Genomic DNA, 13,901 nt, shown 5'->3' with positions numbered 1-13,901 from the left:
CTATTATTCAACATAGTTTTGGAAGTCCTAGCCATGGCAATCAGAGAAGAAAAAGAAATAAAAGGAATACAAATTGGAAAAGAAGGAGTAAAACTGTCACTGTTTGCAGATGACATGATACTATACATAGATAATCCTAAAGACGTCACCAGAAAACTACTAGACCTAATCAATGAATTTAGTAAAGTTGCAGGATGAAAAATTAATGCACAGAAGTCTCTTGCATTCCTATACAGTAATGAAAAATCTGAAATAGAAATTAAGGAAACCCTTCCATTTACCATTGCAGCAAAAAGAATAAAATACCTAGGAATAAAGCTACCTAGGGAGACAAATGACCTGTATGCAGAAAACTATAAGACACTGATGAAAGAAATTAAAGATGATACCAACAGATGGAGAGATATACCATGTTCTTGGATTGGAAGAATCAACATTGTGAAAATGACTATACTACCCAAAGCAATCTACAGATTCAGTACAATCCCTATTAAATTACCAATGGCATTTTTTACAGAACTAGAACTAAAAATCTTAAAATCTGTATGGAGACACAAAAGACCCTGAATAGCCAAAGTAGTCTTGAGGGAATAAAATGGGGCCAGAGGAATCAGACTCCCTGACTTCAGACTATACTACAAAGCTACAGTAATCAAGACAGTATGGTTCTGGCACAAAAACAGAAATATAGATCAATGGAACAGGATAGAAAGCCCAGAGATAAATCCATGCACCTATGGTCAACTAATCTATGAAAAAGGAGGCAAGGATATACAATGGAGAAAAGATAGTCTCTTCATTAAGCGGTGCTGGAAAAACTGGACAGCTACATGTAAAAGAATGAAATTAGAACACTCCCTAAGAACATACACAAAACTAAACTCAAAATGGGTTAGAGACCTAAATGTAAGACTAGACACTATAAAACTCTTAGAGGAAAACATAGGAAGAACACTCTTTGGCATAAATCACAGCAAGATCTTTTTTGATCCATCTCCTAGAGTAATGGAAATAAAAAGAAACAAATGGGACCTATTGAAATTTAAAAGCTTTTGCAAAGCAAAGGAAACTACAAACAAATGAAAAAACAACCCTCAGAATGGCAGAACATATTTGCAAACCAATCAATGGACAAAGGATTAATCTCCAAAATATATAAACAGGTCATGCAGCTCAATAATAAAAAAACAAACAACCCAGTCTATAATTGGGCAGAAGATTTATATAGATATTTCTCCAAAGAAGACATACAGATGGCCAAGAAGCACATGAAAAGCTGCTCAACATCACTAATTATTAGAGAAATGCAAATCAAAGCTACAATGAGGTATCACCTCACACCAGTTAGAATGGGCATCATCAAAAAATCTACAAACAATAAATGCTGGAGACGTATGGAGAAAAGGGAACCCTCTTGCACTGTTGGTGGGAATGTAACTTGATACAGTCACTATGGAGAACAGTATGGAGGTTCCTTAAAACTAAAAATAGAAAAATCATATGACCCAGCAATCCCACTACTGGGCATATATCCAGAAAAAAAACATACTTCAAAAAGACACATGCACCCCAATGTTCATTGCAGCACTATTTACAATAGCCAGGTCATGGAAGAAACCTAAATGCCCATCAACCGATTAATGGATAAAGATGATGTGCTACATATATACAATGGAATATTACTCAGCCATAAAAAGGGACAAAATTGGGTCATTTGTAGAGACGTGGATGTATCTAGAGACTGTCATACAGAGTGAAGTAAGTCAGAAAGAGAAAAACATATACCGCATATTAACAGATATATGTGGAACCTAGAAAAATGGTATAGATGAACTGGTTTGCAGTGCAGAAATTGAGACACAGATGTAGAGAACAAACGTATGGACACCAACGGGGGAAAGTGGCAGTGAGTAGGGGTGGTGGTGTGATGAATTGGGTGATTGGGATTGACAAGTATACACTAATATGTATAAAACGGATCACTAATAAGAACCTGCTGTATAAAAAAAATTAAATAAAATTCAAAAAAATAACATTGCTAGTCATAGGTCATAAATTTACTCCTGATAATCTTTCTTATTTTAGATAATATCTTTTGTGATTTTTTTTAAATAGAGAGCTTAGTTTCATTTCATTTTGGGGTAGGGAGTGAGAAGTTACTGTAAAAATCTGACTGGAAAGATTAGTAATAGAATTAGCACATCCAACAGATACAGGCACTTCAGAATTTGTTTCTTCTATAACGCAGATATGTTAGGCTAAATGGTCCCCAAATCTCCTTTAGTTCTAACATTCTCTGATGCTTCTGTGATAATATAAGTCATCTGTTTCCTTTTACATAAATGGAAACTGAGTGCCAGGGAATACAGGGTGGCCAAGACCACATGCAGTAGTTTTTTTTGTAGCAGAACCAATCTGTAAGGGAGTGGGGATCTTAAGGCCCCAACACATTTTGAGGTTTCTCAGAGTCAGCCATTCTACCAAAGACAGGAAACACCAAATATTTGTGTACCAGAGTCGGCTAAAGTTTCCACCATGGCATGGCAACAGTGAATGTATTTATTAGAATTGTCAGTTCTCATATTTCTTGACATAGATATACTACAGTTTATAATTCTAGGGTCATTTTTATTCAGGGATGGATGTATAGATAGATAGGTCCCTATTATTTTAGAACTTTCACAGAAAAACCTGAACTGTATAATTTGATTATTTAAAATAGTGGACTAAATCTTAAATTGATAGCTAACTTTATTTGCCATTCATTTTGATTGAACTTAAGACATGTTAAATTCTTTTTATATTTGTAGATTGGATAAGTTGTTTTCAGAAAATCCAACCATAGGAAAGTCAGAATTGCCTTTCTCAATCTTCTCTTCAAGACAAAGTCACTGGAAGCATATTTATCCAAATGTTTTCAAACATTGGATAGTTTTCACTATGGTCCAACATTTTCCTAAATTAAGTGTTAAATGTTAACATGTTGCCAAAGTACATAACTTTATTAATAATAAGTGTAAAACTTCGCAGCAATAATATCTAGCATTTATATTTTTCAAATTGATTTTCTTTTACTCTTTACTTTTACTCTCACAGCATCCCCTTTCCAGAGAAAGGGTTTTACAACCTGAGAAACTCAGGCATAGAATTTTAGAGTGACTTTTCTCTCCATCCTACAGTGTTTTTCCTACATTTCCACAAAAAAGCTATTCTTCCTAAGCTCCAGCATAGAAAGCACCACGTATTTGAATACTCAAGTCGTCACCACCAGCAACTGCTTGAGAGTTAATAATAAAAAAAGAAAGGATAAATTTCACAAACCATGTTTTCGCTCCTGAAACATTCTATTTTGTATACAGCTCTCCAACTGTGTGAACTGCAGGCATATACATTAAAAAAAGCAATCTGTGGTTTTACTAAAGATAAATTCTGGCCTATAAAAATTACAGGAAAAGCTACTATTGCTTGACATCTCTGAATTTATGGCTTCGCTTTTAATAAGATTCCAAGCCTAGATTATTTATTCACTAACACATTCACTCAAATACTTACTGAGTGCCTCTATCTGCCAAAGCAACTATATTCTAGGCATGGGGGATACAGCAGGAAAAAAAAATCCTGCCCTCATGGAGTTTGCATTTTGGTTGAGGGAATCAGAGATGCTATAAAATAGTGAAATATGTAGTTTTTCAGCTGGTAATAAGTGCTTTTGAGAAAAGCAAGCAGGGAAAGAAAGTGGATGGTGGTTGGGGAAGGGTTACAGCTTTAAATAGGGTGGTGGGGTAAGGTGTCATTGGGAAGGTGACTTTTAGGAGAGGCTTGAAGGATGTAAGGGAGTCAGCTTTTCAGATTTCTGGGGGGAAAGGGTTCTGCTCATTTGAACAAAGCAACAACAACAAGAGATATTTCTCTAAACCTTCAGCCTGATTCACTTTGACAGATGTGCTTTTGAGGTGATTACTAAACCATTCGAAGTTAGTTTCCTTCTCTTCAAGAGATATTGTCCACATGAATGAGAGCTTATATATTCTTGGCACTGAGGCAGACATGAACAGTCATTGAAGGAATTTTCACCTGTAGTATTTCCAGAGAGGGGACTTGGGCACATACTGACATTTAAGGAATAGTAGTGCTAAATGCTTCTCCAGATTTTCAGACTCCATCGTCTTTATTTAGCATACATTAGAAATTCATCTTGATGGTCTGCTTGTCTTAGTGAATCACACCCCAAATGTCAGCCCATCAAAACAGCTTATCCTAAGTTTCTGGTGTCTAAGGGTTATTAAGCATTTGAGACAAATTTATGTACATCCTCAAATACATCTGACCAACAAAAGATTAAGCTGTCTCTTCTGTGACCTTATTTATTTCCTCAGGAAACAATGAAAACTTTTCATTTTGTTTTGAAACTTACCATTTGAAACTTTATGACAGAGGATACTCTGTTAGCATGAGTTTACTTCCTCCCCTTGAAAAACGATGTTCAAACAATGAACTTTTGCCATCTCTGAGGCTTTGGTACTCTTGCTCTGAGCTTCCAGGAAAAACAGTAGACACCTATGAACATTAATGGAAGAAAAGCATATGGAGATTAAATCCATAGAGAGATCTGCCCTAACCAGAACTTCCCTTAGATCTACAGAAGAGAGTGAACTGATTTGACGAAAGTTGAGAGGACCTCAAGGCCATAAACAAGTTTTGAAACCATGAGTTACTTTAATCTTCTTTATCAAATAATTAGGATTAAAAAATATCACCATCTAGAAGTTTCTGCTGTTGCCTAGTCATACTAGGTCTTGCCTCCTTAAGTGGAAAGTCAACTTCAAAGACTGATAAGGGGCTTCCCTGGTGGCACAGTGGTTGAGAGTCCACCTGCCGATGCAGGGGACACGGGTTCGTGCCCGGGTCCGGGAAGATCCCACATGCCGCGGAGCGGCTGGGCCCGTGAGCCATGGCCGCTGAGCCTGCGCGTCCGGAGCCTGTGCTCCGCAACGGGAGACGCCACAACAGTGAGAGGCCCGCGTACCACACACACAAAAAAAAAAGACTCATAAGAATGAGCATCAAAGGAAGTATAAGTCATCACTTTTTCTCATTTCACTGGCAAATAAAAGGAGGCTACCTATTTGCTTCCTATGGAAGTGAACATCCTACTAATTCAGATGCAACCTGTCATTTACTAATTTTCAATGGGAGTTAAGTGCTGGAGCCACAGGCTTGGCTTTGGTTTATTTGGAATGGTTTTCTGAAGGGTAGTGCTGCTCACTTAAAAATATATCTGAGCTGTTACAGCGCTAGGCATGGTACTAAAAGTAGAGTAAGCCAACCACTGGTCTTTAGGACTTTATAGTAGAATGGTGGGTAGGGAAGAGAGGGTGTTTGTAGACTTCATTCCAAAGAGGAGACACAGAAAGCTATGGAGTTTTAACGGAGAACAAAACTGCAGCAAGATTTGTTTGGAAAAGACGTTTGAAATGCATATTAAATAATGTGGGTTTGCATCTTGGCTCTGGCGTTCACTAACTGTGTGATTTCGGGCAAGTTTTTTAGTCTTTCTGAGCCTCATTAGTTCCTCATTTGTAAAGTAGGCATACTCCTTCCTAACTTGCAGTGAGGTTCTAGGTATTCAAGACTGCATGCAAAGCACTTGGCATTATGTCCAGGACAAAACGGATGATATCGTCATTAGAAAAGGTGAGGAGGGGAACCTCACAAGCTTGAAGATAAGAGTGCCTAGCAATTAGAATTATGAAATCTGAGTTAAGACTGGGCTCTTCTATTAGTGAGCTCAGTGCTAGGGAAACTCAGTCAGCGTTGGGCTTAGTTTGCTGGTGGAGTGTTAGGTAGGTGGTAATAATCACTGCCCAGATTCATTGTGGTGTCATGAGTGTGATTATAAATATGAAAGCCCTTGAAGAGTCAAACAGGCACACAAATCAAGAATGCTAGCATACAGAGAGCAACTTGAAACTCATATTTGGCAGGTATGTATAGAAAATCTTTAGGAAAAATATGGGAATTTAAAAAAACCTTAAAGGACCTATGAATAGTTTCTTCTGCTGACGCTCTCAAGGCTTCCCAGATTTCCTCTTCTCTCCTCTAACCCTCAGACCCTGAATCAATTCCTTCCTTCTGACTCTCCTTTTCCAAGGGTAGTGCTCTAATGTTCTTTATTATCTATGAATTATGTGAGAAATTTATTAGTAAAATTTTCACTCAGTAGGATTACAAGCCAATCTTCCTGTGCATATAATTGTAACTTATACAGTGAGGGGAGGGGGATTGATTTTTATAGTGAAAGAAATTAACAAAGTTATTTGTGACTAAACAGTGATTTTTTTCCCCAGAAACTTCATTTAGGTGTGTACAACAGTAAGATTTATATAACATTTCTCTACTAGGAGAAAAGAACTAAAACTTTTGAGAAAACAAAAAAGTACCTGAATCAAAGGTCACAGGACTAACAAGTGGCAGAGCTGGGATTTGAACTCAAGTCCCTCCATTGGCAAAGCCAGGACACCTGCTGCCTCTCTTAGTCTTGGCACTTAAATTTGACATTGGAACAGTTTTCAAAGATGCTGATGTTGTATAAGTCTACAAGGTTTACTTGTATATTACCTTTTAACTCACCCTCTACAAGCATTTAACTTGGACATGGCCTTTCAGAAAAGTGTTGTTATTAACAGATGTCATAGCAAAAATAAATTAGTCTTTATTTAGTAGTTTATGTAACCTCCCTCCCTGACATTTAATGTTTTGCTAAAACTTATATGTAGAAAAGGATCTAGTTCACAAGTACTTTTTAAAATTATTATTCAAAACCAGTGGTTATTTCAATTAGCCATCATCTCCCTTCTTTAGGAGGATTTCTCCTTTTTGACAGAAATAGCACCACTCTCCTTGGTGCTCCTACCGTGCTTTGTTCCTCTTCCATTGCAAAGCCACATTGCTTTGTCTTCCTCTCTCACTAGGCTATCATTTCCTTCTAGATTGTAAATTCTTCGCTAAACCATAAGTTCCTGTATCCTTCATTTGTAATATCTTAAAGATGGTAGATATTCCAAGTATTTATTAGCCTACTTAAATTCTATGTGCAGTATTTTAGAACTGTTTCAGAGGAACTTAATTTTAACCATACCCAGTTTTTTTGTCAGATAATTCATGGATAATAAAGAATATTAAAGCACCAGCCCTACTAATGAATAAAGAGAAGGAAGGAATTTAGGGCAGGGCTAGAGGGTTGGAAGAGAGAAGAGGAAGAATGGAAAGACTTTAGAGGGGCAGCAAATACATTTTCAAGGCCTTAATTTGCTGAATGCATTTGTGATATTAGGAATAGAGAAGTGTAGATAATTGAATCACACTGGAGTTTTTGGTCGGACTATTAGCAATTTGATAAAAATGAATCTCTGACTCATGCCTCCCTTCTCTGCTTGTGGACACAAAATGGTTGGTAGAATTTATTTCTGTCAGAAAACATGTAGCTGTGTACAGCTTGTGACATGATTGCTGCATCTTTTTCTTTCTCCCATTTCTACTGTTTGTCAATCCTATTCTGCATTCACTGAGAATGCCCATCATGACTTTTGGTCTCTGCCTCAACTTGGATTCATGTGCTACAGTTAATAAAAAAATATCTTTAAAGAGCATTAAGATCTTAAAGAATACCAAAACATTTTGATATTTGGAGGCTATTGCTAGCAAAAGGAACCAAAGAACATATGGTGAAAATTTTTTGCACAAATTCTGAGTAGGACTGGGCTGGGGGAAATTGTGAGATAAAAGAAATTGACCTGAAGACTTCTCTTAATTCCCTCACTCGCAACAGGCCCAGATAGCACACACCCCCATACTCTTTTGTATCCCCCATCCTCTACTCAACCCCCTGCAATCACCACCAGTGTCTTTTGGTCTCAGAAATAGATATGAAAGATCTCTTCACTCTGAGGTATCTCTGTTAGGTTGTGATACATAAACACTCTTACAGATTTTTAAATAGACAAAGAAGTCTCCAAAATTTTAAGCCAACAAATGAACATCTAATTGTGGAATGTAGGCCATGAAGGAGCAAGTTGAAGGAGAATTTCTTTAGACAGTGTTAGGCTTCCCATCAAAGTTTGCCTTGACCCTCGAAGATGATGATCTGAGCTTCTCTGAAGAAAATGTATAATTTAGAATAAAATTCAGAAACCATTAAATCTACATGGGAAAAATTCCAGTTGCTTTAAGTTTTTGGTGTTTCTTTTGATTTAGTATTTTTTCTTTGACAGCTACTTGGAGGATGTTTTATTTAGACGAGCATCTTCATTTTTAGGATGTCTAAAATCAAAAAATCTCTTCAGTTAAAGATAGCTGCTGTAGTAGGGCTTGGGAAGGGAATGGACTAGAGGGTGAGAATGAGCTACCTGGAGAAGGGGGGCCAGAAACTATGCCAAGAGTTCCCAGTTCAGAAGAAGGAAGGTCAGCATGAGCTACCTGGGGAAGGGGGGCCAGAAACTATGCCAAGAGTTCCCAGTTCAGAAGAAGGAAGGTCAGCATGAGGAAAAGTCATAGGGGAACAAAATTATTCTCTCCACCTACCTGTGGCTCCTCCAGTGCCACCATCAGTCATCTGATTTCCATGGACAACAGCACCTCCACGGCCTAACAAAAGTACTCTCAACAAAGGAATCCTACTCCTGCTCACTTTACTTTGAAGAAATAAACTAGAATGTTTCACAAATAGCCCAATGAACAGGGTGAAAGAGCAGATGTTACGTTTAAATGCCACACATGGCTACTTTTGGTTCTTGGAGGACCCAAATGCTAAACGACATCAGGCACATATTTTTAGCCTTATTTATAATGTAACAACATTTCACCATCTCCTCATTGTCAATGTTGCTTCCAAAGTATTATGAAGGAGGATCTGACCCTGCATTAAAGCTCCTTTGACTTTGAACACAGCACATGTTTTCCATAAGGAAATCAATAAAATTTGGTGGTAGATTCAAGTAACATATTTCTTTCTGAAGCGTCGTTTAGATGATTTGAAGTTATTCATTTTAAAACTTTGCAAAAATCACTTGGGTCTGTGCTTCTTGGTTTTCTTCTTCATTCATTAACTCAACAAATATTTATTAAGTACTTAATATGGACCAAGTATGGTGATAAATTGTTGGAGATATAAAGATAGCTCTGAAGAACTTCACAGTTTGGAGGGCAAGACAGTCTCATGAAGTAATAATTAGAAATACAGTATCACCATTACTATCAAAAGAGGTATAAATAAAGGGTGACTCCAAAGAAGACCAGGTCTCTGGAGGGAAATGCAGGAGGAACCAGGGAAGGCTTTCCTGAGGAGTCTGATGAAAGGGCATGGAAATTAGACAAGAGTACGAAAGATATTCAGGCTTCAGGGCAACATGTGCACAGACTTCATGTTGTAACATCACAGCAAATGCACGCAACTGTATTTAGCAGAGTTGTATGTCGCAGCTGATTTTGTTCCATCAGCTGAAGCAACATTGGATAGTTGTGGTGGCTTTTTTGATGCAGCTGGAAGCGGGATGTAGATATTGAGGAAAGGGTGTGGGTACACAGGGTTGGGAGGTAAAAGACCACTGCCCCTACCATCCTCAGGTGCTGTAAAGAGTTAAGAGACACCATGGTTGAAACAAACAGGCAAGTCATGATGCAAGGACTCAAACATGTGGCTCAAGGCCAAGTGTTAGCAGTGGACCCAGTATCTCTGAGCCTGGGACATGGCCTGTGAGTGAGGTAAGAGTCACCTGAGTTTGCCATTCTTGTGGCCCAATCTCACGAGATCCAACGAAAGCCAGTGGGAGTGATCCACTTGTCTAGCCGCTGTCCTGGAACCCACATCTGGGTCAGTCTCTTGTTACCCATAAGTGTGAGTTTTGCAGCTCCTCAGGATCCAGTTGATCCCAATGCAGGGTAGAGAGTTGGAGAGCATTTGGAAGAGAAGAAATAAGTTCAGGATCCATGTAGTTCTCCATCCAGGCCCAGGGCATTTTGCCCAGACAGCACTGCAGGACCCAGTTGGTCCCAGTCACCTGAGAGGAAGTTAAAACATTTTGAGGTAGGCATGCCAAAGCACAGGGCCTCAAGCAGTGGCCCTCCTTTCCCAGATCTGCCCAGGTTCATAGTCCCAATTCTTACAAACTCTGTGATCTTAGACAAGTTACTCAGTTGAACCTCAGTTTTCTCATAGGTAAAAGGCATTTGTAATGCCTCACAAAGATGTTGTGAAAACTATATGAACTAATTTATAAAGTGCCCCAAATGTGGAAAATGCTTGGTGAAGTTGACTAGCAATTCTAGTCAACTAGAATTCTTGGTGAAGAATTACTAGCAATTCTTGTCTCAAACAGGGACATGACTGGGGTCAGACTGAGTTGTTTGGGTATAGAAACAACTTGCTGTATTTAGGAATTTCTTGTATATAGAAAGTAATATTTTTTCTTATTATAAAGTGATTATTTTAGAAAATGTGAAAAATATACAAAATCATTAGTTTATTCAACAAATATGTACTCAGCATCTACTGTGAGCTGTAGTGCTGGTTTTGGACACTGCTGATCTGGCAGTGAACAAAATGAAGTCCCTCTCCTCTTATATGAGAGATATACAATAAAATAAACATATACAAGTTATATATATACATATATGTACACACATACACATAAATTATACATAGTATGTCATAATATGTCAGATGGTGATAAGTGCAAAGTAAAAAATAAAGCTGGATAGGGGGATAGGGAATGCCAAGAGGTTCGGAAGTAGCAGTTATAAATACAGTGGTCAGGAAAGGCTTCACTGAGAAGGTAACACTTGAGCAAGCTCCTGAAAACATCTGGAGGAAAAGCATTCAAGGCAGAAGAACAGTAAGTCCAAGAGTCCCAAGCAGGATTGTACCTGACCTGTGTGAGGAACAGCATGGAAGCCGGTATGACTAAGTTAAGGTGAATGATTAGTAGAGAGATAGTTTGCAAAGACAGAAAGACATGGGGGTGGAGGAATGCAGATAGTGTAGGGCCTTGTAGATCATTACAAAGACCTTGGTTTTTATTCTGATGAACATGGGGAGCTACTGTTGGGAGAAACTGTCTTCCATGAATTTCTTGCTCTCCTACATGTCTTGCCAAGTATGCCAAGAATGCAAGGTCCTGACCACTCTTTACCCAGGCCATTTCTCAGGGTTGTGTTTGTAATAAGCAACCTTGAGGGATGATGTGACATCTTCCTCCAGGACAAAGATCAGGTTTGCTCAGTACTTCCTACAAAATGATGGGCTTCTTGACCTCAGTGTTTCCTCTCCTACAATGAGACCCATTGTCTATGCACATTATCATTTAGGTCCATTGTGTTGCCCTCTTGGAACTTGGAGGATATGAGGAACTGCTACAAATATGCTGATGCTCATGCTGCTTGCCAGGCTGTGAGTAATAAAATCCTTGTTTTGGACCCAGGAGTCTTGTGTCTTCTGTCAGCATCCATGAAATAATCATAGGCTAATTTATCAACTTGTGAGTAAGATAAAATCAGATCTCAGACTCTTCACAGTTCTTGGTAGCCCTTGCAAAGTTTTGATCAATAAAAATGACATGATCTGACTCATGTTTTAAAGGCGTCACTCTGACTACTCTATGGACTATAGACTTATAGGGCCAGGGTAAAAACGGAGAGCACCAAGGAAACAACCATAGTAATCCGGGTGAGAAAATGTGGTAAGCTGGATCAGGGTAGTTTTACAATGTTAATGAAAAGTTATCCTATTCTGGGTATATTTGGCCAAACAGGATTTCAGCCAGATTGGATACAGTTTGTGAGAGAAAGAGAATAAAAATGAAGAACAAGATTTGGTCCAAGAATTTGCCATTTGTAAGATGGTTTTTTGTTTTGTTTTTCTAACTAAAATGGTAAGGAAAGGGGAAGGATTTGGTTGAGAGGGCCTAGAAATTAAGTGGTTGTTTTTTTACACATAACATTTGAGTTGCTTATCAGACATTTAAATAGATGTTGAGTGGATAGTTAGATATTTGAGTCTGGAGTTCAGGACAGAGGTCAAGACATGAGACATAAAAATGTAAGAAGAAAAACACTCCCATAATTCCACTTGCCAGAAGCAGACACTGTTAACTGCTGGTTTACTTCTCAGTCTTTTTATGTAGATATATTATTTGAGCAAAAAGAATATTTTAAAAATATATAGGACCTTAGCCAGAGGTAATGACATTTCATCTCTTAATATGATGTGGAAACACATTGTTGAAACTCTGAAAATGACACAGAGTCTCTTTTTCATAGTGATAGAAATGCAAAATTTGCAATGATTTGGCAGAGTGTTGCCTGGGCTTACAATGCAGATGTTTGCCAGATGGCTTTAGCTGTGTCTATAGTTGCCACTCTGAAAAAGTTGGATGACTTTTTACCTTGACCACACTCTGTGATTCAAAACACTCTGCTTGACCAAAACCACTCCAACTGAAATGGAAAATGGGCAGTTGTGGAAACCATGCTGGACAAGAAGGAAGTGTATTTTTCTACTCTAAGCTACATACTGACAGCTTGTGCCATGAACATTACCCTGTTGTGGGTTTTTAAGTGAATTCCTTTCAGTAGAATTCAGGGCCTGAGGGTATTTAATCCAGAAATTTTGAAACAACAGTTATTCTGAGCACCCCCACCCCACCCCCCATGCCATGGGTGGAAATTTATCAGTGCAGCCTTTTCAATCTATGCATGTTTGTTACCACTTTGTTGCTTCTGAGCAGGGTGGTGTGTTGCTGTGTTTCTCAAACTGAGCCTGCATCAGGGTCTCCTGAAGACCTTGTTAAAACACAAATTCCTAGGACTCACCTCCAAAATTTCAGTAGATCTGATGTGGTGTCCAGGAATTGAAATTTCTAACAAGTTACAAGAGGATGCTGCTATTGCTGATCTGGGGACCACCCTATGAAGACCATTGTTTTTGTGATTAAGGACAGGTACCCTGGAGCCAGACACCAAGGTTCAAATCAAGGCTTCATCTTGGGAAAGTTACTTATCTCTCCATGCCTGGTTTCCATATTGACATAATGAGGGTAATGATTGTATCTACTTCATAAGATAGATTAGAATTAGATAGATTGATAAATATGAAATACTTAGAGGTTGGCACAGTAAATATGTTTGCTATTCTTTGTTAAGACAACCTTCTTGAAAAAGTTACATCGATTCTCAGTTTCTGGGAAAAGTCCTATTTTAATGTCTGCAATTTTTGGTTAATGTTTACACTAAGGGCATAATGAAAGATATGAACAAATTACATGAAACAAAGTAAAAGGTACAAGACTCGAAGACATCAACTGCAAGGACATCCAGGCATGAGTAAGCAGAAAAGTTGAAAGATCTAAGTCTAAATGAAGTGAATTAGCTTCTCTAACTCATGCTGACAACTTTAGAATAACAACAACCACAACATTTGTGAGTACGTGTCCGAGCACACACACACACACAGACACACACAAGATGATACTTCTGCCTTTTGCCTCCAAGCTCTTTGTATGGTGATCATTTAGTCATTATTTCCATAACCTTCCTTTTATCCTGTGGTTGAAGTGACTGGCTGCTTCACTTCAAGATCAGGTTTGTTGATATTTAAGCAGTTAAGTAATTCTTTGGCTGTCCTATCTTTGAGGCCTCTGTTCAACCATCCCAAAGCCAGGAAATCTTGCACACAGAGTGTCAGTAATTATTTCAGCATTTGATATTTAATGCAGTTTTCTGAGCACTGTGTATAGTAATAGGTAGGTTAAAATAGCCCCCAAATTTAGATTCCCAGTATATATCATCTTTTTCCCCCAACACAAAATTAAGAGTTGCACTAATAAGGACTGCAATGCGAAACACATTGA

The 13,901-nt window shown here is 38.3% G+C and overlaps 1 long non-coding RNA gene across 1 annotated transcript in view; it reads right to left on the bottom strand.

Moving 5' to 3' along the window:
• LOC141278446 (uncharacterized) overlaps positions 1–10,035 on the bottom strand; it is a 34,665-nt gene extending 24,630 nt beyond the window's left edge. The window contains exons 1-2 of the long non-coding RNA XR_012331198.1: positions 8,581–10,035; positions 4,415–4,557 (exon numbers count right to left, since the gene is read on the bottom strand). This is a non-coding gene — a long non-coding RNA (uncharacterized lncRNA). The remainder of the gene's footprint in view (positions 1–4,414; positions 4,558–8,580) is intronic.
• Positions 10,036–13,901: the final 3,866 nt, after the last annotated feature.

This window comes from Tursiops truncatus, chromosome 4 (genome assembly GCF_011762595.2).
Source record: "Tursiops truncatus isolate mTurTru1 chromosome 4, mTurTru1.mat.Y, whole genome shotgun sequence".
In the NCBI taxonomy this organism is placed as follows: Eukaryota; Metazoa; Chordata; class Mammalia; order Artiodactyla; family Delphinidae; genus Tursiops; species Tursiops truncatus.
Note: the sequence above shows the minus strand (reverse complement) of the source record. Positions and strands in the feature narration are given on the sequence as shown.